The sequence below is a fragment of the Bos taurus genome, chromosome 2, assembly GCF_002263795.3.
Source record: "Bos taurus isolate L1 Dominette 01449 registration number 42190680 breed Hereford chromosome 2, ARS-UCD2.0, whole genome shotgun sequence".
NCBI lineage: Eukaryota > Metazoa > Chordata > Mammalia > Artiodactyla > Bovidae > Bos > Bos taurus.
In genome coordinates this window covers 49,053,525-49,080,528 of record NC_037329.1, presented here as the reverse complement: position 1 = coordinate 49,080,528, position 27,004 = coordinate 49,053,525, and the positions used below count along the sequence as shown (strand labels likewise).

Below are 27,004 nucleotides of genomic sequence, written 5' to 3'. Positions count from 1 at the left end.
CAAGCATCCAGTATCATGCATCGAACCTGGACTGGCGATTCGTTTCATACATGATATTATACATGTTTCAGTGCCATTCTCCCTAATCATCCCACCCTCTCCCTCTCCCACAGAGTCCAAAAGACTGTTCTATACATCTGTGTCTCTTTTGCTTTCTCGCCTACAGGGTTATCATTACCACCTTTCTAAATTCCATATATATGCGTTAGTATACTGTATTGGTGTTTTTCTTTCTACCTTACTTCAGTCTGTATAATAGGCTCCAGTTTCATCCACCTCATTAGAACTGATTCAAATATATTATTTTTAATGGAAAAGTAATACTCCATTGTGTATATGTACCACAGCCTTCTTATCCATTCATCTGCTGATGGACATCTAGGTTGCTTCCATGTCCTGGCTATTATAAACAGTGCTGCAATGAACAAATGGCATCTTTTAAAATGTTAAATTATTAAATTTCTAAAAACATCATAATATCCAATCATAGTTACAATAATACTGGTAGGAGTATAAATTTGAGAAACATTTCTAGAAACAATTTGATTACAGTTATCAGGAGCCTAAAAAAAGTATTTAAATCAAACTAATGGATCTAGGGTAATTGTTTGGAAGTTCCAATAATGAACACAACTATCCATATATACCTGATGGAAGAATTGTCATCCTTTCAACTTCCAGGGAAATGTCATTAGGATTGATGAAGGAATGAAGAAATACCCAGTTCCTCAGACCAGTAGAATACTGGACCTAATTTAGGAGATATAAGTTACAACTAGATCATTTATATAATCCCTTTTTTAGATGTTCATTTTCCTTCTGTGAAAGCAACTCCTAGCTAATAATCAGAACATGACGCTAGTATATTTACTTGCAAAGACATTGGTTGCACTATAATTTACAACAGAAAAGAGAAAAATAAAGTTTTCCAGTAAAAGGAACAAAATTTCATCCATATTAACACATATTGTGTCTATTAAAGTATATTTTAAAGCTAAGTTGTTAAATAAAAATAAAATCTGTTAAGGGAAAAGTGGGGAGGGATAAATTGGGAGATTGAGATTGACATTTACGCACTGCTATGTATAAAGTAGATACCTAATAGGAACCCACTGCATAGCACAGAAACTCTATTCAGGGCCCTGTGGTGACCTATATAGGAGGGGAATCTAGAAAAGAATGAGTATATGTGTATGTATAACTGATTCACTTTGCTGTGTAACAGAGTCTAGCATAGCATTGTAGACCAACTATACCCCCCCCAAAAAAAGATAATTTACAAAATAATAAAAAGTAAAATCTTGAGAATGATTTACAATGCATATTTGTCTTTATAAAATTAGAAGAGTCTGTTATATTACTTTTTGGAAGTTGTAAATACAACACTGAAATCTGCTTGACAAAAATTACTGATTTAATGCCAATTTATCATAATAACCAAAGTACAGTCTTCCTTTAAATGACATTGCAGAAACCTTAAATTTTCATAAAATCTTCTCTATATTCTTTTGAGAATAAATCTCAGTTGCCTGACTATTCTGTGCTTCATTCAGTTTCCTGCTCTGTAACATGGAAAATTTGTAAATAGAATTGTACCTTTCACGAATTCAATATCATATCAGCTTCTGACATTATAAACCACCTGTGTACTGAGACAGGGGGGACGAAGAAACTAGTCAATGCTGTTTTCATCATTGGCTTCTTATGGATTTGTATTATCTAATGTTCTGAAAAAGAGTCTTGGACCACCTCTAAATAACAGATGTGAGGGGGAACTGCAGTATTTCAATCCTTGTTTTTGGCAGGAAGTATTTGTTTTTAATGTGAAAGCAAACAACCAAAGAAAACCTTTCCCATCTGCTTTTATCAGCAAGAAAGTCAAACGGAAGTCATAGTATCCTCAGCAAATAGCACTGGAATTCATTGCACAAAGACATCCCTCATTTACAGACACAGCCTCCGAAGGTGTTAGGTCAACATTAGAATGATAAATAGTCAGAGACTAGGTTGCTTAGGGAGATTTTAGCAATATTGAGTAGGACTCACCTACATTCTCAGTTTAGGGTTGCTTCTCTATAGAATTGAATCTCCAGGTAGAGATTCTGAAAAAGCAATCCCATTTCTCACAAACACACATGTGTTGAGGTAATTTTCTCCTTCCTCAAAACTGCTTGTACCTTAGAGATCAGTCCATAATCAACCTCTGTGAACTTGACAAGTATCTACTTTATACATATCAAGAGCCCAGGTGACTGCCAGGTCAATAGGGCCACATAAAGGGGATAATGAAAGTCACCAAGATACATCAGTATGTGAAGCAGCAACACAGCTGCTAATTAAAAGTGACTTGGGAAATTGGATCAAGATGGCAAGCAGAGCAAATGTGTTTGTCTCTAAGTCCCAACCCAAATCTCCAACCCAAATGACAGAAAACACACCCATTTTCTTCCATTTTAAGTTCATTACAGCACTAGAAAAGCATAAGGGAGATAAATTTGGACCAGAAATGTTAGGAAATATCTGCAACATGGAGAGCATTTGAAATAAATACACACAGAATAAAACTGCCACAAAAGGTAGACGGCGCTTCAGAGTTGTTCTGTGCCCAGAGCACTGAGGCAAATCAGAGTGATTTATTGTACAGACATGTTTAGGGAAGTTTAGCAGATGAAGCAATTGCCACACACACCACAAACATGTACACACATCCCAGAAGCAGCAGCAGAGATCTTTGAAAGGCTGCAGCATTGAGCATTAGAGCAGGGACCTCAGGCAGGATAGAATCCTCAGTCAGGAGGAAAAGGAAGTCTCAATGATGATATAATGAGCTACTATTATACACCACCAACACATGCCTTCCCATTCCCCTGCAACTAGGATGGCTACAATAAACAGAACCACACCAACATACAGATAAATAGTGACTCTGATACAAAGAGACTCTGATGTCAAAGATGACATCCAACCACGATCAGAAAATATTTCAAGGAAACCAACTGCATGAAATAAATGCACCACACTAAGAAGAATGAACACCTGAGGAGACAAACTTAACAGAGAAAACAAGAGACCCTGAAAGAACATTTTCGAAATTGAGGTATAATTTACATAAATAAATACCTAGGTCCTAGGAGTTCAGTGTGACAAATTTTGATAATTGTATATATTATATAATTAACACTCCCAAATAAGATTTGAAACATATCACCTCAAAAAGTTGTCTCTTGTCCCTTGCCCCTCAATTTCCCCATCTTAGACAACAACATTCCAATTTAAATTACCACAGAATAATTTCATATGTTCCTGATTTCATATAAATAGAATCACAAAGATATATTCTTAAAAAAAAAATAATGTTTTTGACATTCATCTATGTTGTGCACATTTTTAGTTGACAAACAATATTCTGCTCTATAATTATATATCACTGATTTATTCTCCTGTTGAAGGACATTTGGCTTGTTTCCAGTTTGGGGCTTAGTATGAATAGATCAGCTATGAACATTCCTATATAGGTATTTTTGGGTAAGAATGGAATTTCAGGGCCATAGGGTAGATAGACTCTATTTGAGTCTAGTTTAACTCTATTTGAAAAAAAGCCAAACAGTTCGCAAAAGTTTGTACCATTTTACTCTCCAACCTGCAACGGATTAGATTTCTGTTTGTCCCACATCCCAGCCAGCATTTGGTATTGTCAATCATTTTTATTTTAGCAATTCTAGTGGGTATGCAATATATGTTACTTGGTATCTTGTTCAATAATCAATCAATTGTGTGTATATGGGTCCATTTCTGGACTTTCTATTTAAATATAAATAATGATACCACATTGTATGATTGCAGCTTTACAGGAAGTCTGAAAATATATAATGTTAGATTTTGTCACTTTATTCTTCTTTTTCAAGACTGTTTGGTGTAGTATAGGTTCTTAATATTTCCATATAAATTTAGAAATGAATTGTTAGTTTCTAGGAAGGAAATATTTGGAGTTTTAAGTGAGCTTGCTTTAAAACTAAAGATCAATTTAAAAAAAAAATGGATATCTTAACAATACCAAGTCTTTGCATGGAGTGAAAGCATATATTCTTATTTCAATCCCAATCTTGGGAGAAGAAATTTACTATTCCAGTAGTAAGCATAAAGCTATCTGAAAGACTTTTAAAATAGGTGTTCTTTATCAGATTTAGGATGTTTTCTTATAGTCCTCATTTGCTGAGACTATGTATTATGAAAGAGTGCTGAATTGGTCAAACCTCTCCCCACACCCCTCTGTTGAGATAATCATAATTTTTCTGTTTGTTCCTATAATGTGATGAGTTATATTGACTGAAAATTAAACTAAAATAAAATATAATTAAAATAAACATTTAAAAAGTATTAAACTTTGCATTTCTGAAGTAACATTTACTCCGGTATAATGTATTATCTATTTATACATTGTTGAATTCAGTTTGCTAGTATTTTGATAATAATTTTTTATGTCTATAATTACAGGGATATTAGGGCTAAATTTTCTTTTCTTGTAATAGCTTTATTGGGTTCTGGAATTAGGGTAATGCTGGCTTCATAAGATAAGGTAGTAAGTGCTCCCATCTACCACTCTATTTTCTATCAGAGTTTGTGTAAATTTGGGATTATATATTCCAAAAATTATACATATATATTAATTCAAATATTTGATAGAATCAGCCAGCGAAGCTGTTTGGTCCTGGGATTTTCTTTGAGGAAAGTTTTAAAGTTATTAATTCAACTTCTTTATAGGATATTTAACTACTCATATTTTATATTTCTTCTTGATTCAACTGTACTAAATTGTAGGAACTGTAGTGATGTCTCCTTTTTTTATTGCTTATATCTGTATTTTGTATTTCCCCTTTTTTATGATCAATCTTACCACAAGTTTACCAATTATACTAATGACAGTAAAGAACCATATTTACTTGTCTATGTCTGTTTCATTAATTTCTGCTCTTATTTTTTTATATTTTTCTTTGATTTATTTTGGATTTAATTTGTTCCTTTTCCTAGTATCTTTAAGTTTAACTTTATTGGTAATTTTAGGCCTTTCTTCCTTTACATTTAAATCTATAAATATTCCCCTAAGTAATGGTTTAACAATAGCAACATCTCACAAATTTTTATATGTTGAGTTTTCATTTTAATTCCATTTAAAATATTTTTGAATATTTCTATTTTCCTTTAAATTTCTTCTTTAATCCATAGATTACTGAATGTATATTTTCTAAGTTGAAAATATTTGGCATTTGCAGGTAACTCACCATTATTTCTTTCTAACTTAATTCCATACTGGTCAAAGAATAACTGTATATATAATTTCAATCCTTTGATATGTATTAAAGTGTATTTTGGTATTCAGCATATGTTCTTTCTTAGTGAATGTTGCATTTACAATTGTAAAGAATGGGTGTTCTGTAGTTGTTGGGTGTAGTGTCCAATAAATATCAATTAAGTTGCTGGAAATAGTTTATAGTGTGTAAGCTTACTCTTTTCTCTTAACTATTCATTCTATCAGTTACTGATAGAGAGGTGTTCAAACCTCTAATTACATTGTGGTTGTAGTTGAGTTGCTAAGTCGTGTCTGACTTTTACAGTTCTGTGGAACATAGCCTCCCAGGCTCCTCTGTCCATGGGATTTTATAAGAAAAATACTTGCTGCTGCTGCGGCTGCTAATTCGCTTCAGTCGTGTCCGACTCTGTGAGACCCTATAGATGGCAGTCCACCAGGCCCCGCCGTCCCTGGGATTCTCCAGGCAAGAACAGTGGAGTGGGTTGCCATTTCCTCCTCCAATGCATGAAAATGAAAAGTGAAAGTGAAGTCGCTCGGTTGTGTCCGAACTCTTAGTGACCCCATGGACTGAAGCCTACCAGGCTCCTCCATCCATGGGATTTTCCAGGCAAGAGTACTGGAGTGGGGTGCCATTGCCTTCTCCCAAAAATACTTGAGTGGGTTGCAATTTCATTCTCCAGGGGATTTTCCTGACCCAGGGAAGTTGTGTCCTGCATTGCAGGTAGTTCCTTTACCAACTGATCCACCAGGGTGGGTGTGTTCTATTTGTCCTTTTAGTTTCATCAAGTTTTGCTACTGGAATTTTGTTTGAGGGAAAGCATTCCTCCTGTGTTTCTCCTCTGTCCTAATACTCTTTCTACTACTCACAGAATACTGCAATTCTGATACTTCTGATCACCAAACATGATGAGGATTTCCCACATCAGTATTTCTCAGACACTGGCTGGGTGCCCAATGATTTAACTCCATTTTGACACTATTTACTTAGAGACAGTGTCAGATCCCACAGGTTAAGAAGTCAATTCCAAGACCTCCTTCCCCTACTTCAGACTTTAGTTCACAAATCCAGATTGTTACATGTATATCTAAACAACATACCATAAACCAAAGGTTTCCATAAACCTCTGGACATTCATTCCCACAACATTTCCCTATAACAAGAAAAACTTTCTTTACTTTTCTTTTAGAGAAAATATGTTGAAAGATTTCTTTCAGCTTTTGTCTGCCTGAAAAATCTATTTGTCCTATCTTTATTTTTGAAGGATTTTTTGCTGAATACACCATTTTGTGCTGACAGCTTAATTTTTAACACTTTAAAGATGTTATTTCATTTTATTCTGGTCTCCATTGTTTGAGATAGGGAACCAGCTGTCATTGGTATCATTTCTCCCCTGCATGTAGTTTGCTTTTTCTTCTCTAATTGCTCTTCACATTTTCTTTTTATTCTTGGTTTATAGCAGTTTGACTGTAGTGAGGTTGCACATACTTTTCTTTGTATTTATTATGCTTTGGATTTGTTGAACTTTTTGGATATATGAGTTAAGCTTTATTAATTATGAAAATTCTCAGCCATTATACCTTAAAATATTTCCTCTGCTCCATTATTAATCTTTTCTCCTTCTGTGACCCTGAATACATATTTTTCTACTCCATATACAGATATTAGATGCTCTGTTCCTTTTTTAAGAATTTTAATGTTTATTTAGAAATTTGCTAGTGACGTATATTCAAATTCACTGATTCTTTCCTCTTATCTGCTCAATCTGTTGATGGCATCAATGTATGCCTCATTTCTGATAAATGTGTATGTATATCTCTCACTTTGTATACTTTTATTCTCTAGTGATATTACCAACTCTTCTTATATGTTGTCTAATTTTTTTCCTAGACCTTAATGTCTATATTCAACTTTTTAAATGTTTCTGTCTGATAATCACAATGGCTGGCCTATCGCTGGGTATGCTGCTCTATATTGACTACTTCCTCTCTTTCATGGGTCTAATTTTCCTGCTTCTTTGTGTATCTTACAACTTTTGACTACATACAAGCTACTTGTGATAAAAATAAAGCACAATAGAAACTAAAGAAATAAAATTACTTCCACTATAAAGCATGTCCTTTTCTCAGTCAGGCCTGTGTTGAGTGCTGACCACCTTTAGTCTGTAGTTGAAGTGAAGCTGAGTTTTGCTGCAGTTTATTTAGATGCAGTTTATCTCTGGTTTCAGATGTTTTGAGCAAAAGATTGGGTGTATCCATGTATTGAGATTTGGGATCTGAACCTTTGTTGATCTCTTTGTGCTCTATTGCTTATTTGTAAGCTTTCCAAACCATGAGAAGTCTCTTTCTACATCTTGTGAAATTGTTCTCTGCTCTACTGCCCTCCTCCCAGTTTTCAGCACTTGATGAAGGTACAAATTACCCTGGAGGGATTTCTCCCAGCTCTCATGTTTTACATTCACCCTTTAAAGGGACACTGCCTTGCACTTGGTAAAACTCTACATGCCCAAATGCCTCAAACATGCTCTGCCCCTAATCTTTAGCATATAATCCATGCACCTGTTGAAGACTCAGAAAAGAGCTGGTAGCTGGGTACAGACTTGCCTCTGGCTGTGGATGGTTATTATCCACCATTCATGTGACTACACATGACTAATAACAGTTTATTAAGAGTTTAGCTGATTACTCCTTATACTCATCTATCATGGACTTCTCTCCCACAGCTCCACTAGGGATGAAAAAAGTCATGCCTCTCTGCCAAGAACTATTCATTGCTTTGTGGGATTTCATTTATTTATTTTTCTTTGCATTCTTACTCTCTTACAGCTAAACCAATCAAAAACCACTTTGATCCTATATATTATCTGACATGCTCTATTTAGGATGGGAATAAATAGCTCTTCCTAATTGTAAATGTCCAAAGAATACTAATTATAGAATATTAATACTACTTTTTAAAAATAACCAGTTTTATACTCTGGAAATAAAATATATTTGCTAAATTTTTTAAAATAATAATAAAAATAAACCCCTCCATAGATGTAGGCACAGCAACAGAATGACAGAAAAGGCACAACTGAAGAATAAATAAATAAGTGGGATGATTTCATTGTGCCATACTTCCAGAATACAGCACAAATATAGAATGATGCCAAAATTACAAGAGAAAAGGTGAGAGAAATGGAGTATCAATCCAGAAATTTACCTTCCTATTATACTGAGTTATATTAAAAGGCTGGAGAAAACAGAGAGAATGGAAGAAAGGAAATAGACAATTAAATGACAGAAGAAAATTCCCTGAGCTAAAATATATATATATTTAAAAAACAAATCTCCAATCAATATGATAAGATCTATAAAGTGTAGAATAGGCCCTTGGTTAAAGAAAAACATCCTAAAATGTTCTAGATATGATAGTAAACTCTTATACTTGAGGCAATAAAAATCAAAGTAAATTAGACTTCTCATTGTCAATCCTATTTGTGAAGAGAAAGAAGTAATATCACTAAAGTTCTAAGAAAAAATAATTTTGAATTTAAAACTGCATATTCAAACTCTGAAGATATATATTTTTTTGCTTATTTATTTACATATTTATTTTGGTTTCCTAAAATCTATTCTATTCTTTTGATACTAATTCTCCGAAGTTCCTCTTGAATACCACTCCTTCCCCATAATTTAAAATTTTGGGGGGATGAAACTGATTCTAATCCCTAGTCCAGAATGAGTATATTATTTGTTCTTGGGCAACTAAATCCATGGTGAGCTTCTCTGGTGACTTAGCCAGTAAAGAATTTGCCTGCAATGCAGGAGACCCAGTTGCAATCCCTGGGTTGGAAAGATGTCCTGGAGTAGGGAATGGCAACCCACTCCAGTATTCTTGCCTGGGTAATTGCATGGACAGAGGAGCCTGGCAGGCTACAGTCCATGATGTTACAAAGAGTCAAACACAACTAAGTGACTAACACTTTCACTAACTAAATCCATGTTAAGCTCTTATCCATAATAAATGCTTCAAAAGTAGGCACATGGCAGAACTGAAACCATTTATAGTAAGGACAAGGATTTTTGTTTTAACTTTGGGAAGAGCAAACATCTCATCTCTGCTGATGTTATATTAGGGAAAAATTAGGCCAGAAGCTAAGGGCAATCATCTTGTCACTGTGTGAAGCCTGGAAATTAAGTTAACATGGAGAAAAGCAGAAATAAAAGATGCAGAAAAATTGATAGATAACACCATCTGAGCCATTGTGTCAAGCAGGCCCTTAAGTGGGATATCCCTGGGCTTTTCATGTAAATGAGCCAATAAATTCTCCCTTTGGTTTAAGCCGCTCCTTGCCAATGCAGGATTCTAACTGATCCACAACCAAATAAGCATTAAAGGGGAAAAAGCAATGTATAAAGGAGTATGATAGCACAGTGTATTACATTGTATTGTCTCTCTCTTCCAGACTCTTTTCCTTCTCTCATTTCCTTTAGAAGTCAAACCCACTTCCCCACAGTAAATTCTCCACTTTCTCCTCACTATGTGTGGCCAGCTAGAGCACAATAGTGAAACTAGGATAATCACTTTTATCTTGTGTCACACGTTAGCAAATTTCAACAAGATGCCCCAAAGGTGACTGAAAGCACATGCAACCATTCAATTTTTAATTGAGCCCTTTCTGACACGCTCAACAAATGTAAAGCAACAGCACAAGTTATGCATTTCACATTCTCAGACCAGGATGTAATGTCTATAGAAACATATAACCCAACATATAAGTTAAAAAATATTCTTGGGAACTTTTAATATACTGTCACAATCACTCATAAAAAGTCAATCAGGAAAGAACCTATATGGGAAAAAAAAAAAACTTGAACTAGTTAAAATGAAATATGCTTCTGATATAAAGCACATAGCACCCTGTAGTATGCCTTAGCTACACATAATAGGATATGACGTGTCCCAGTCTCCCAGAAATTAAGGAAATATTTCACAGAGCACATCTTCAAATAATGTTACTTTAGAAAGGAAAGTTAACTTCCATGAACTAGACGGTGATATGAAAATTAATTGCTGAATGTTATGACATATGTGCTCACAAACTTCAACATCACCACAATCAGCTGGAGGGCTTGCTAAAGTGCAGACCACTGGGCCCCACCCCAGAGTTTCTGATTCAGTGGGTCTGGGGCAGAGTCACAGAGTTATCTTTCAAACACGTTTCAGGTAATGCTGATGCAGCTCGTCTAGAAACTAGAGTTTGTAAACCTCTGTGCTTGAGGAGAAGGTTAAGGACAATGTGAGTGGAAAAGATGATTATGATTTTAAAAACTGAGCATTAAAACAAGAAAAATAAAATATCTTTTCTTATGGGACCTGTTTTCTAGTAGTAGTAGATAAGTAATAGACACATAAACTCATCAAATGTAATATATGAAATAATAAGTGCTTGCAAATATGAAAAGATGCTGTGTACAGAGTGATTAAGATGGGATACAGGCAGCAGATAGTGTGCACAAGGATTATCTTTCTGGGGTGATATGGTAGTTGACATGTGAAGAATGAGAACAGCCTTTGGAAGATCCCAGGGCAGGATGGTCCAAGCAGAGAGAACACATCAAGTCGAAGGCTTTGAGATGGGAAGAAACCTAATGCATACATATTAAAGAAGGAAAACGTTAGTCATAAGCAAGAGGAAGTACGTGTATGTGTGTGTTCATTTTTAATAAGGCTTAGATGGTAAAGGAGAAGCATACTATGTAGGCCTTGTAGACCATGAACAATTTTATTTTCATTTTATTCTATAGGTAATCCAGATGCTGTGGAGGATTTGAACTATCAGAATAACCTGTTCTATTATAAGTTTTAAGAAGATCACTTCAGCTGTTATTTGGAGAATGGAATGTGGTTATGAGTATGGGAGGAATGAAAGAAAAGAGATAGGGATAAAAGTTCAAAGAATATTGCAGGTCTCCAGGTAAGATGTGTTCATAGATACATTTAAAAAGATACAGAGGATATGAAGAGGAGTGGAGATATCAAAACCAGTTATTCTTAAAGTTGGCTATATCATAATCAGCTTCCTAGGCTCTATCTTGGACCTAATGATTACATGCTCTAAATTGTGTCCCCAAGTGATTCTGATGGGCAGTCAGATTTAGGGTAAATTTTGCTATACAGAATACTGTGGTAGATAGACTGAATGAAACCACCGTACCTTTCTGGGCAGAGAATGTCCTGATGAAAGCGGAATTTAAAGATGATTAATTTCTGTTGTAGAGGAGAGGCTGAAGACAAATGTCCTGCCAGTAAGTAGAGGAGTCAATAGGTTATCACAATAATTAAGGCATATGAGTTTGGACAGCACTGAAATATGGTAACACTAGCTGCATGTGGCTATTTAGATTTAAATTAATTAAAATTAAATTAAAAATTCAGTTTTCCAATCACACAAGCTACAATTTGGGTGCTTAATAGCCACACATGGCTCTTGTCTACTGCACTGGGCAGTGTAGATATAAAACATTTTCATTATCACAGAAAGTGTTTTGGACAGCAGTAGTCTCAAACATGATGTTAGAAGTGGGGACAGAATCTAAAGGTCAAATCTGAGTGGGATACGGGGTGAGAAGAGGGATTAACAGGACACAGTGATAAGTAAAGCAGCACTACTCTATTCTATATAGTCATGGGTATTTTATTTGAGAAATTCAAAAAAATCTGCATAAAAATACACTGAAGTCAAGGGCACTGTAAAAATCAGTACTTGCTGTGTTACACAATTCATCACAATATTTTTTTCAATATAGGAAAATACCATAACTGATAAGATAAATATTATGATAGCAAGTTTTTTTCTCCCTCCTCTCTTTTTCTGTGGGTAATTACCAATGTCTGTAATTGACAACAGTTGATCAAATCAAAATAGGAAAACTAATAATGAGCCAGATTCTCCCACCACATTCTACCCACTGAAGTCAGTGAAAGCTCTGTGCACATAGGGAGACACATGGCGAGCTAATCTGGCCCAGTATTTACACAGCACTTTCAATTTGAGGATCTTAAAATGTTGAACAAATACTTTTATAGGCCATCCCAGGAGACAGAATCATCATCTAAATTGGGCTTTATAAGTTTGAGCTAAAGACTTTATACTACCTAAAATAGTGGTATTTAAAAAGTGTGTTTCCTTCTTTCCTTATATGCATGTGTCAGAATTCACAAGATCTGAACCTTCTGTTTTAAATTAAGGTTGAGTAAACTTCATGACTCCACTCAGCTTAGCCTTTCAAACACCATCACTTTCCCAGTTACCCATCTGATTTCAGATAAGGAAGTTAATCACTCTTCCTCATATTAACACAAATTAAACAATTTCACCCACTCAGAAACACAGTCATATAGCAAGCATTCAACTTGCATAATTTCTTTATGATTTTAAACTTCTTGGAATTTTTCAGTTGAACAGTGTACAAATGTGTTAATTGAATCTTGTTCTCAATTAACGACAAGTGGATTATCCAATTGGTAGGTCATTCAGACACCCTAGACCTCTTGTCTACCCCTTAACGGTAATTTTCAGACAGCTGTTCCCATCACTCTTCAGCTGGCCCTTGTACATTAATAGCAAGGCAACCTGGGGAGGGAGGAGGGAACAAGCCGTTTGGCTTTAGGACACTTCATTAGAGAGAGATTGCTGCCAGTTTATCCACTAGTTAAATATGTATTCCAGTTCTGCAACACTCAAGGGGAACATCAAGATACAGTTGTAGGCACAGTTTCTGCCCCTAGAGAAATAGAAATAAAAAGGAAAATAATAAAATTTATCTCATTCTCACAGGTGGTACACAAATCTGATTCTACACACAGATACTGGAAAGGCATTATCAACTCTTCTCATCACCACTGTTTTCAGGAGCTTTCACACCCCAAGTTCCCTGTAATGGCCAAATGTGAGGCAACTTCTGTACACATGGCCTATAGCATCCTGGAGCTTTGATTAAATCAGGAGAACATGTGGGACTGTCCAGGGTTTAAGCTTTGGGGATCACTAAATGTCAGGTTTGGGGCTTCCCTGGTGGCTCAGAGGTTAAAGCGTCTGCCTGGAATGCAGGAGACCTGGGTTCGATCCCTGGGTTGGAAAGATCCCCTGGAGAAGGAAATGACAACCCACTCCAGTACTCTTGCCTGGAGAATCCCATGGAGGGAGGAGCCTGATGGGCTACAGTCCATGGGGTCACAAAGAGTCGGACATGACTGAGCGACTTCACCACAACGACGAAATGTCAGATTAACTTCTGGAAAGAACCTAAGAAAACAGAGCACTAAAAATGAATAGTAAGATTTTGTTGATCCTCAAATTTGGCTTTAATTGCAGGAAGGTTTTCAAGGTGTTTCTGAAAGAAGCAGAACTGTTAGTGTCAAGATCCTTGGACTTAGGGTTAAGGAGACCCAAGTTCTAATCATGTAAGCTCTCTGACTTCAGTTTCCTCAGCTGTAAGATGAAGATAATGAAAGAGTCTACATGACAGAGCTGATGTGGAGATTAGATGCTTTAAAATCACTCAAAAAAAAAAATAAAATAAAATAAAATCACTCAACATTGTTAGCTCTGAGGACTTATTATTAGGAAAATCATTTACTCAAATTAGATTTCAAGTTCTTCCACTTCATGAGGGGAGTGAAATGCATTTTGCTGAATTTTAGATCTTCTCAAAGGTCCTCAGAGGCCACTTTAGAAAAGGAAAGATGGACAGTGAAGGGGTAGAACAATGACTGAGCTACAACAACTCTTTCTTCCTTAACCTGAGATATGATAGCTGTGCTTTTATGTGTTTTATCTATTTGTAGCCAATTTTATTTAACTGATACATAAATTGGGGGAGAATATCAATTTTGACTTCTAAAATTTTTTATCTTTTTAAAACCTTTTTCTTTTGTATTGGTTATATAGCTGATTAACAATGTTGTAATAATTGCAGGTGAACAGGAAGGGACTCAGCCGTTAGTATACTTGTATCCGTTCTCCCCCACACTCCTCTCCCATCCAGGCTACACATAACATTGAGCAGAGTTCTGTGTGCTATACAGTAGGTCCTTGCTGCTTATCCATTTTAAATACAGCAGTGTGTATGTGTCCGGGCTTCCAAGGTGGCTCAGCAGTAAAGAATCCACCTGTCAATGCAGGAGATGCAGGTGATGTGGACTTGATCCCTGGGTTGGGAAGATCAAGGAGGAAATAGTGGAGTGGAGTGGCAGCCCACTCCACTATTCTTACCTGGAAAATCCCATGGTCAGAGGAGTCTGGTGGGCTATAGTCCATGGGGTTGCAAAGAGTCAGACATGATTGAGTACACATGCTAAATTTTATGTAACCAAAGGGCAAAATCTTGTCTCTCTTTCCAAAACAGACACAAGAAGAGACTTTAGTCATCTAATTAAATCTCTTTTATAGTTATTCCAAAGTTTGGGGGGTCTATTTCTTTCCTTTCTCTTTCTCTAAAGGGCTGGATAGTGAGATATATTTGGTTTAGCAAAGGTGTAATTTCTTCTCAAACTCACAGAATATAAAAAAATAGGCAAAGTGGAGATGAAGGCAGGATTAAGGAAGGTAACAGGAAATGTTTCACATGAAAATCAGATCAGATCAGATCAGTCACTCAGTCGTGTCCGACTCTTTGTGACCCCATGAATCGCAGCACGCCAGGCCTCCCTGTCCATCACCAGCTCCCGGAGTTCACTCAGACTCACGTCCATCATGTCAGTGATGCCATCCAGCCATCTCATCCTCTGTTGTCCCCTTCTCCTCCTGCCCCCAATCCCTCCCAGCATCAGAGTCTTTTCCAATGAGTCAACTCTTTGCATGAGGTGGCCAAAGTACTGGAGTTTCAGCTTTAGCATCATTCCTTCCAAAGAAATCCCAGGGCTGATCTCCTTCAGAATGGACTGGTTGGATCTCCTTGCAGTCCAAGGGACTCTCAAGAGTCTTCTCCAACACCACAGTTCAAAAGCATCAATTCTTCGGTGCTCAGCCTTCTTCACAGTCCAACTCTCACATTCATACATGACCACAGGAAAAACCATCATGTGAAAATATGAAATAATAATTCCATTGTGAAAGTAATGTATGCCTTGGAAAGTTGTGCCTATGTGTCTGTTTCAATATTTACCTGCTGGACAATCAGGAGAATAAAAAGCCAAGTGTACAACTCATAACCAGACTTGGATGAATAACTCAAACTTTGCTAAATGTATTACTGAGGAGAGGAGAAGGAACTCCTAGCTATTCTGTGGTTTAGGATTTTCAGAAGTTAAAATGGTAAATGTGTGGATGGAGAAACCTTCCAATTTTTCATCACTCGTCCATCTAGAAATGAGATCTGTATTTCTTTCTCTTGGCTTTGGTCCTGTGACCTGTATCACAAATAGAATAGGGCATAAGTCAGGATGTACCAGTTTCTGAGTTCAGGTCTTGAGAAAGAGTAGATTCTACTTCCTGTCCTCTAGAACAGGAAGTCTGAAGGAAGCCTTGAGACTGTCATGCTGAGAAGAAAACTGAAGATGCCACAGGCCCTGAAAAGTGAGCTGTACATGGAGAGAGAGAGAGAGAGAGATAATGGGTACAGAGGGGCCAGACATGTGAGTTAAGAAGCCACCTTGGAAGTGAATCATGTACAGTCATAGATGAGCGTCCCAACTGAACCTTTTCTAAAGCCCTCACCCACAAAATTGTGAACAAAATAAGTCACTTTAAGCCACAAGGTTTTGGAGGACTTTGTTATGCAATAATAGATAACCTGAATAGCAGAGATGAGAAGGAGGGAATTTTAGAGTGCTATGAACTCAAAGAAAGAGGAATAAGATTTGAGAAAAAGCAGATCCTCTGAGGATTTAATTTCTTAGTTTCCTTTCCTTTGAATTATGGGGGGGGGGGGGCGGGGAATCTTATTTAATGTATACCTATCAATTTTCTCCTCAAAGTGGAAATTTCTTTGGTTATCCCAATTTCTAGTACTCTGAAAAATTAAAGCCATGCAGCCTGGATTAAGGCATCATGAAAGGTAGAAGGATAGGTGAATAGAGAGAGAAGGTATCGGCCCCACATCTGCTCCTTTGCTGGGGCTAATTCATGGGCTTCCCAGTTGGCTCTGCTGCAGCTGCGGCTGCTGCTGCTGTTAAGTCGCTTTAGTCATGTCCGACTCTGTGCGACCCCATACACGGCAGCTCACCAGGCTCCCATCCCTGGGATTCTCCAGGCAAGAATACTGGAGTGGGTTCCCATTTCCTTCTCCAATGCATGAAAGTGAAAAGTGAAAGTGAAGTTGCTCAGTCGTGTCCGTTCTTTGCGACGCATGGACTGCAGCCCACCAGGTTCCTCCGTCCACGGGATTTTCCAGGCAAGAGTACTGGAGTGGGTTACCATTGCCTTCTCCGTGAAGGGGGGCGTGGCAACCCATTCCAGTATTATTGCCTGGAGACACCCATGGACAGAGGAGTCTGGTGGGCTACAGTCCATAGAGTTGCAAAGAGTCAGACATGACTGAAGCGACTTAGCACTCAAGCACAAGGTGAATTCCTAGGGCTCAGCCTTCCACAGAAAGAACTATGCCCAGATTTTTTGGGGTGACAACCACCCTGCTGCTACACTGCCGAGCTGGAGCAGCATGTGGAAGCAGACACGGCTGAGGGAAAGCTCCTTCCTGAACAAGTTAGGTATGCATACACAGCAGGCTTTTTTGTTTCCCAATATGCTAAAAGATGATGGTATTAAAATGCTGCACTCAACATGGCAGCAAATTTGGAAAACTCAGCAGGGGTCACAGGAGTGGAAAATGTCAGTTTTCATTCCAATCCCAAAGAAGGGCAATGCCAAGGAATGCTCAAACTACTGCACAATTGTACTCATTTCACATGCTAGCAAAGTAATGCTCAAAATTCTCCAAACTAGGTTTCAACAGTACATGAACCAAGAACTTCCAGATGTTCAAGCTGAATTTAGAAAAGGCAGAGGAACCAGACTTCGAATTGCCAACATATGTTGAATCATAGAAAAAGCAAGAGAATTCCAGAAAACACCTATTTCTGTTTCATTGACTATGCTAAAGCCTTTGTGTGGATCACAACAAACTGTGGAAAATTCTTAAGGAAATGGGAATATCAGATCACCTTACCTGCCTCCTGGAAAACCTGAATGCAGGTCAAGAAGCAACAGTTAGAACTGGACATAAAACAGACTGGTTCAAAATTGGGAAAGGAGTATGTCAAGGCTATATATTTTTCACCCTGTTTATTTAATGCCTATGCAGAGTACATCATGTGAAATGCTCGGCTGGATGAAGCACAAGCTGGAATCAAGATTGCCGGGAGAAATATCAATAACCTCAGATATGCAGATGACACCACCCTTACAGAAGAAAGTTAAGAGGAACTAAAGAGCCTCTTGATGAGGGGGAAAGAAGAGAGTGAAAAAACTGGCTTAAAACTCTGCATTCAAAATAACGAAGATCATGGTATCCAGTCCCATCACTCCATGGCAAATAGATGAGAAAACGATGGAAACAGTGACAGACTTCATTTTCTTGGGCTCCAAAATCACTGCAGATGGTGATTGCAGTTATGAAATTAAAAGATGCTTGCTCCTTGGAAGAAAAGCTATGACAAACCTACACAGCATATTAAAAAGCAGAAACATTACATTCTCGACAAAGGTCTGTCTAGTCAAAGCTATGGTTTTTCCAGTAGTCATGTACGGATGTGAGAGTTGGACCATAAAGAAGGCTGAGCACCAAAGAATTGATGCTTTTGAACCATGGTAATGGAGAAGACGCATGAGAGTCCCTTGGACTGCAAGGAGATCAAACCAGTCAATTGTAAAGGAAATCAAACCTGAATGTTCATTGAAAGGACTGATGCTAAAGGTGAAGCTCCAATACTTTTACCACCTGATGCAAGGAGCCAACTCATAAGAAAAGACCCTGGTGGGAAAGACTGAAGGCAGGAGAGATGGGGACAACAGAGGAGGAGATGGTTGGATGATATCCCAAACTCAATGGACACGGGTTTGAGCAAGCTCCAGGAGATGATTAAGAACAGGGAAACCTGTCGTGCTAAACTCCATAGGGTCACAAAGAGTTGGACACGACTGAGTGACTGAACAACAATAATGCCGAAGAGAAGTAGGCCCCAAGGAGAGGGGAGCTAACAAGTTACTCAGAAGTTTGTTTTGCTCTTACGCATATACTTTAATCTTTAGGAAGCCCAAAGATTTTTATCTTAGCGTATTTAATGCAATGAATATTGCATTGTGACCAGAAATCACAAAATGCTCCTTGTGCCTTCCTGAATGCTGCATGTGCTCCTCTGAGCAGCAAAATGAGTCTCACAGTCTACACATGGCTTCCACATTTTACCTTTAATATCTATGTCTTCTTCCAACTGTCTCAACTAACTGCTGTGATGGTCATCTAGTCTTTTAAAGCCTCTCAGGCAAGGAATCTGACTTTCCTACTCAATCTTTCATTTAGCCACTCAATAAATATTTGAGTTGTATTAAGTCCTAGGATGTTAAGGCTGCAAACATAAATGAGGTCCACACCTTGTTCTGAACTTAGTCTCAAGAAAAACTCATGAAGAGCTCAAATAAAATGCATAAAATGATTAGTATCTAAAGAATCTTTAAAAAGCACAGATTCCTTCAATAAAGGATAAAAGCTAACATTTCTGAGCAACCCCTCTAGAGCCTATGTTTTAAATATATTATTCCTACTCCTCCACAACTGTATAAGGGAGGTGTTAGGTTTTTCTTTATTTTACATAAATAAAGGTTACACTTAAAAAATGTTAAGTCATTTGAGTCCACAAGTAATGAAAAACCTGTAACTTGCATTGTCTGACATAAAACACCCATTTTTTTTCCTATTAGCTGTCAAGTTGTCATAATGCTATGATTTCCAAACTGAAAACATTTTCTCTAAAATCATCTCATTTGACTTTCATCACATCATGAAAAAGGATGGCCTTCCCATTCCCCTCTACATAGAGAAAAGCAAAGACTGAAGAGATACATTGTAAGCAGTGCTGAGATTCAAATCAAACTCTGACCTGAATACTCCAAGATGGCTTTTTTTTCCCACTCCATGGTGCTGTCTTTTCCAGACTGGGGAATTGGAAAAGTTCCATGGCAAAGAATGTTTTTGAAGAATGAATAAGATTTGGACAGGTGTTTACTAGAGGGCATCCCTGGTGTCTCAGATGGTAAAGAATCTGCCTGTGATGTGGGAGATCTGGGTTTGACCCCTGGGTTGGGAAGATCCTCTGGAGAAGGGAATGGCTATCCACTCTGGTATTCTTGACTGGAGAATTCCATGGACAGAGGGGCCTGGTGGGCTTCAGCCCATAGGGCCGCCAAGAGTCAGATGCTACTGAGCAACAAACAGAACATTTACTGGAGTGCAAGAGGTGTTACAGGTGGAAGATTTGCAGGTGGATGAAATATTTAACTGGTATCAAGAACAAAGCATCTTAGCACCAAGATAATTTGCTGCACAGAATCTGTTACAACCAGAGTTTAAAACACACACACACACACACACAATATAGCATGTACAGTGCAATATGCCCAGATATTGAAGTGGCTGCAAATATGGAATGTTTTCTTTATAGCAATGTCTATTATACATATGACTCTAATACTCCTAGAAAACAGAGTCTGGGAATTCATGTGGAGTTATATTTTCTGTGACACCCAAATTTTATTGATTCCTGTCTCTACAAGTTGAGCGCCCTCCTTTAAAATCTCCCATCAAATATTCCTGGGAATACACAGTTGTTCAATACCTGCTCACAAGCAATAACGTTTACGCTGAGCATCACTTCTACTCTGTTAGGGCTCAGAGCTTCTAACCTGGTCAGTTGGGACCAGAATCTCTCTTCATACTCACTGGGTATTGTCATTAATTCAATAGAACCTATCTGGGATGAAAGGGGTAGAGACTGAAGCATCTCTTACTTTCGAGATGCTCACTGTTAGAAGGTCCCCAAATAGTGCTACTTGCTTCCCATCTCCCACCACCATCCTAACACCTGACAGGGTTTGAAGGATTCTTACCGAAAATTCTTCTAGCTTTTGTTTTTCGCCCCTGCCTTCAGGCATTAGTCCCAGTGTGGCAAGTGGCAAGTAATAGACACTTCTGTGTATCCATAATTCCTTAATACCCATCCTGCACAGCTAAGCCTTTCTCAGCATGTCAAGTCCAGTTGAGGGATCTTTCAGATGAGTTCTCTGAAGAAAATCCTCAGTGCTCATTCAAATGGACTTCCTGCCACATTGCCCAGGAAATACATATCAATGGTTAAAAACATATTGGGCAGCTGTTCATCAAACTTGGTCATAAACATTTAATTCTCACCTTAATTCAAATATGGTACCCTCTCACCTACTTCATATTGTATTTTTCTTACTTGTGAAAGTTTGTGGGATAACAGAAACTCCCTATTCTTGAAATATTTTCTACTGCATTTCCCGAATCACAAGTACATATCTGAGCCACTAATAGAAACCATCTTAAAAGCTGGACCAGCAGCATAGTGTGGGGAAGATCTAAGTGGATGGAATTCAGGTTTCAAGCCCCGAAGACAGGGCTGGGTTTGAATCAAGGCATCACCTTTTAGAAACTGTGTAGCTTTAAGTGTCTTTTTTCTTTTTTTTAACTGCATTAAATCTTAGCATCTACCTTGTCAAATGTGAATAATTATAATACCGTCCATGCTGCTGCTGCTACTGCTAAGTCGCTTCAGTTGTGTCCGACTCTGTGCGACCCCATAGATGGCACCCCATCAGGCTCCACCATCCCTGGGGTTTTCCAGGCAAGAACTCTGGAGTGGGTTGCCATTTCCTTCTCCAATGCATGAAAGTGAAAAGTGAAAGTGCAGTCTCTCAGTCGTGTCCGACTCTTAGCGACCCCATGGACTGCAGCCTACCAGGCTCCTCCATCCATGGGATTTTCCAGGCAAGAGTACTGGGGTGAGGTGCCATTAAATATGATAGTGATTTGCTTATACCTTTAGTGCCAGGCACTGGTGGTTGGCCCTTGACGTCTATTCCTGATCGTCCTAATTTGTACCCTGCAAAGGAGGTATTATTAACTACTGAGACTTATTCTTTGTCAAGTGCGTGTAGCTAGGACATGGCAGTTTTTAAGACAGATTCATCTAATAATAGAGTCATCTTCTTTTCACTATTTATTGCTGCTTCTATATAAATATCATTTTGCTTGCTACTGGTGTTTGTCTGCTGGACTAAGCTCTTGAAAGCAGTATCTAGGTCTTCCTTGTCAGTAGCTACAGTGCTTAGAAGCACAAGACCTAGCCAAAAAACAAGCAAAAAGTTTAATAAAAGTCTGCTGGCTTTATGAACAAGTTAAAAAGCAAACAATGAATTATTTCTGCTCTATGGATAAATCTAGGATACATACATGACACCATTAATAACTTGAAATGTGAAAAAATCACTCTCAACCGAAAAAAAAAAAAAAGTATTACAGTAACCACAGACATACCTTTTAAAACATAGCAATTCCAACACTGTTTTGCCAACTAGAGTTGATTCTATTAATCAGAAAGGGGGAAAAAGCATTTACATCCTACTGCCTGAGAAACAAATTGATTTAATACCTTTTGAAATTTTTAAGCTATCTCAAAATCTCAGGTAAAAAAAAAAGCCATGCATTGGTATTTTAAACTAAAGTAAGAAATAACATATATGTTCATGCAGTGTTAAGGCTGTGATTTTCCAATAGTTCTGCATTCCTCTGAGGAAAATGCTATCTACATCTAACAACTGGTGGGTGTAAAGATTGTGAAACAAAGTTGGGCATAATCCATCAAACTCACAACCCATGCCAACTTTACTCACTGGAAAACAGGAACAAGGTAAAATTTATGGGAAAATGTTTAAACCAAAACCGACTGCTACTGATGCATATCTCCTAGAACAGGTAGCTCTTTCCCCGGTGCAGCATAAGGCATTTGTATTCCTCTCTCTTTCCAAGGTTAGGGTTTTTTGAGTAGCTACTATACATAGGCATAAAATGAAGTATTTCATCCAATCATCACAAGAACCATAAGAGACCTATTCTCATTTTAAAGATGACTAACATTGAAACTGGGAGAAGCTAAGTAACCTGATCAAGGTTGTACATTTAGTAAATTAAGAAACTGGGATTTCAACTCAGTCTAACTGATTCTAAGCCTCAGCTACTACTCCAGAAGGAAAAAGGATGGCTTAGCAATACTAGAGATTTTTAAAACATTAAATTAAAAGTAAAACAGAAGGTAGAGTAAGAGAAAACAGTTGTTTGAATATTGTTTAGGATATTTTAGATATTTTAGAGAGAGAATGAGAAACAGCATGGGTGGAGGTGGAAGCGACAGTTTTTCTTGAGATCATTTCAAATAGGTCCACTGATTTGGTTTTATGTATGAACTTTTGAAGGGGAGAGGGGATAAAGGTGCTTTTGAAATGCTTTTTTCCAAGTACAACAGGTTTAAATGCATCCCTGGCTGTATATACTCTGCAGTATTATAGTCTTCAATCTTCTAAAGTTCAAGAGACTGCCAGGGGCATTCAACCTGCCTGTAACTTTGTGCCTGTACAAAATTCAGGAGAAACACTGGGAAAGAAAAAACACACTCACAGCTTAATGCTAAACTCAGTCCTGAGAATCTCTCTTAGACATTCTCCACCTGACAACCTATTGGCTTTACTCTTGGGTACTTAGCTTGCTCCTCTTTCTTCCATGTTTATCCCAGCTTAATGTTTAGGCTTGATGTTTGTATACTTTTCCTAGCTACAGGCTTGGTTTCTTTTGATAGTACCTGTAGATTTTTATTACCCCAATTATTTGACTTCAAGATACCTCCCCACTTCCTTGTCTCAGTTGTAAGAATCTTCCACCCTAGAATCACCTGTTTGGGCAACTATCCAACTTTGTTCACATCAGGCACATGAGCAAGAAGCATATGTGTATTAATGACTTAGATCAAGAGTTTCCAAACTTGACTATACAATCATGTGGGGGAACTTACAGAAAACACTGATGCATGGGGACTACCCCAGACTGATTAAACCACAAACTCTAAGGGTGGCATCTAGGCAGAAAGAAATTCAGATCTTTCAATGACAGGGCAGTGATTATACTATGATGACTCTCTTGAAAACCTCCTTGAGGCTAGCATCCTAGAGAAACCTCTGTCAACAAGTGAACCCAAGTTTTCATCTGAATTGAATTCTGCCTTAGGTTATTTCTCTGGTATGCCAACACCATGAATGGCAAGTTTACTTGATAACATGGAAACTTTATGGCAGTTGCTGTGTACCATTCTAAATAACCAGTCAGGTGAATGGCATTTTCCTGGGTGAAGGGAGTAATTGATGCCCACTGACAGAAAGGCATGATGACTTAGCCTCTTGGTCAGTATACATGTTGGAAGGACTAACAGTATTTGAAGGTCACCTGTCCTCTGCAGAAATAAGTGACGCTAGTGCCAAATTTTCCCCCTTTCCACTATAATTCCTAAGGGCATGAGTTGCAAACTCAGATACCCACAGGAGCCAGGCAGTGACTAAAGGAGTCTAAGTGATGACCCTGGCTGGCTAGAGAGCTTCAGTTCCTGCTGATTGTTTTCATGTAGGAACCAGGCTCTATGCTGCCTCCAGATTTGCTTCACTGTTTGCTGCAGTGATACATACAGATTCTTGCAATAGCAACTTATGGTGACCACATCACCCATTAAAAAAGTTTTAAATCTAGAATTCAAACTTCTTCATCAGATGACTCATACATCTACAACCTCACTTGTTCTCTCCAATTTGGGTTTCTGACTTTTCTCAGATACAACTTTCTGACTCTGCACGTGACCCGCTGATTTCCATCACATCCTTTACTCATGTCAGTCTCCCCAGCTGAAATGAGTTCCCCAAACCTTCTATTCCACTGATCCAATCCTCACATCTTCCCTTACTTTCCACTTGTGTCACTAGTTCTTCAACCACCCACACTCTATTGCTGTCCCCAAAGACTTTTCAAATGTTCTGCTCCTTTTCCTCAAGTGTAAAGTTTCATTCCCTTGAAAAACACAAAGCCATTACCAAAACTACCAAACGATCTTCCGCCGCTGCCGCCAAGTTGCTTCAGTCGTGTCCGACTCTGTGCAACCCCACAGACTGCAGCCTACCAGGCTTCTCCGTCCATGGGATTCTCCAGGCAAGAACACTGGAGTGGGTTGCCATTTCCTTCTCCAAAATGATCATCTCTGCCCTCTAAATTCATAAGGAACATCATTAACATTGTTTTGTAGAAAATTATTGGAATAAGCACAGCGCAGCTCTATTACAACAGCTCTTTATTCAATAATGACACAAATTTAGTCATATCCCTCATATACCTGTAATATATACCACATATTCTGTGATGTGAATGTCATGCATAATGCATTTACATCCTGATCCCCAAACAACAGTGACCAAGGAAAAGTTTGACTCTTTCTGCATTAACATACAGCTCACAGACTTTTTTTTTAAGCCATAATCCTAACAATATAACAGAGGTATCAAAACATTGTTTTCCTGATTTTTACAACTTATATTTTTGGGAATATCTTCCCTCAGCAAGACCTGTAGCAAAGACTTTAAGAGAAAACATTTTCAGAATACTATCTAGACAAAATTAAAATTAAGGGTTGACATTTGGATTGCCCTATTCTTCAAATCATGTCATCATTAAAATTGCAACAGTTTGTCTAGCTATTCATTGAAGAAATATGGCCACTTAGGTTAGATGCTAAATCAAATAAATTTTAACATCTTTTGAAATCACCATAATTTCAGAGAAACATAAATGGAAAACCATAAGTTACATTGATTAATTTGATCATGAGCACATTTTTTCTCTTTCTTTTTTAAATTATGAAAGTATAATAACACATTTACAGGAGACTTAGAAACAACAGAACAAAGTTACATATAGTTCCATCATATATTACAATTATTTTAGTAGATAAATTAAGCTTTTAGTTTTAAGTTCAATATCAAACTCTCAAAAACTAATATAATATATATACAGAAAAGTAGAAGGATATAGTAGAACTGAAAAGCACCATAAACTAATTCAACATAATTAATATTTATACAATTTACACACAACAGTAGAATATAAATTTTATTCACTAGGAGACTAGTTTTACAATTTTATAAACTAAGGGACACTGGAAAATATCCAGAACATAACACAAGGTGCAAAAATGTCATGGTCTAAAAGAATTGAAATCATACAGACTCTGTTTTCTTATCACTGTGGAATTATGTTAGAAATCAATATCAAAAGATATATGAAAAATAACCCACATATTTCCAAGACATGTGCATATTTTTATAGGAAGGTTTTGCTTATAAAACACTCAAAAATTTTTATCTTAGAGTCATGAGTCAATATGTATAGCATTAAGCTGAATCTAAAAAATGGAATTGTTTTAAATATAGATCGATATCAGGTAGAACACAAATAAACATGGAAACTTTATTTTTGTCTTAAGACACTATTCTTAAAGCTCACAAAACATTTTATTTTCTGTCTGTATATTTAAGACACAAATTTTCATGTTAAATTTCACTTTGAAGCAAGAGCACTGAACTTTTCTCAAAATTTTTCCTGCTAAGAAATAAGATATAGTCAATTAAATACTCTATTTTTAAAAAGACCCAAATGAGCTTGACCATATATTAGGGGCTCTCCAAATTATTTATCAAAATATTTTACTTTTATTTTTTCAGACCAGTAGATCAAGCTATACAAGTAATTATTTAACTTTATTTTTGAAGATCTCAAATAACTTTTGTAGACTTTATATAGTGCAGTAGGACGTTGTCTCTTGACAGACAGGAAAACACATGATTAACCCAGAGTACTGAAAAAAGTCACTGGATCAACTGAGTTTATCTGTTTTACCACAGGACTTCGAAGCAAGTCTGATGAAAAAAATTTTATCCAAATACTTTAAATATCAACATATTTTAGATCACTGGGACCTTCCAAGATAGTGAACAGGTTTCAGTGACCTCAAAATAGAGCAAGCTAAGGGCTCTATGGCAAATAAAAAGCTTGTAGAATAGACGAGATTAAAAAAGGGCTTGAAAGAAAGTGTTAGTCACTCAGTCATGTCCAACTCTGCAATCCCATGGACTGTAGCCTCTGTCCATGGAATTCTCCAGGCAAGAATACTGGAGTGGGTTACCATTCCCTTCTCCAGGGGATCTTCCCAACCCAGGGATCAAACCCAGGCCTCCCACATTGCAGGTAGATCCTTTACCATCCGAACCATCAGGGAAGCCTTAAGAATGGTGTTAAGGAAAGTCAGTGCAACACCACAGAACAGACTGGGGCTGAGGCTTCTGGTGGAGAAGGCAATGGCCACCCACTCCAGTACGCTTGCCTGGAAAATCTCATGGACAGAGGAGCTTGGTGGGCTGCAGTCCATGGGGTCGCAAAGAGTCGGACACGACTGAGCGACTTCACTTTTACTTTTCACTTTCATGCGTTGGAGAAGGAAATGGCAACCCACTCCAGTCTTCTTGCCTAGAGAATCCCAGGGATGGCGGAGCCCGGTGGGTTGCCATCTATGGGGTCGCACAGAGTCGGACACAACTGAAGTGACTTAGC

At 37.6% G+C, this 27,004-nt stretch overlaps 1 long non-coding RNA gene across 1 annotated transcript in view; it reads right to left on the bottom strand.

Annotated features, from left to right (window-relative positions):
* Positions 1–653: 653 nt before the first annotated feature.
* Positions 654–27,004, bottom strand: part of LOC112442629 (uncharacterized) — a 158,565-nt gene continuing 132,214 nt past the window's right edge. Inside the window, exon 3 of the long non-coding RNA XR_003030832.2 lies at positions 654–750. This is a non-coding gene — a long non-coding RNA (uncharacterized lncRNA). The remainder of the gene's footprint in view (positions 751–27,004) is intronic.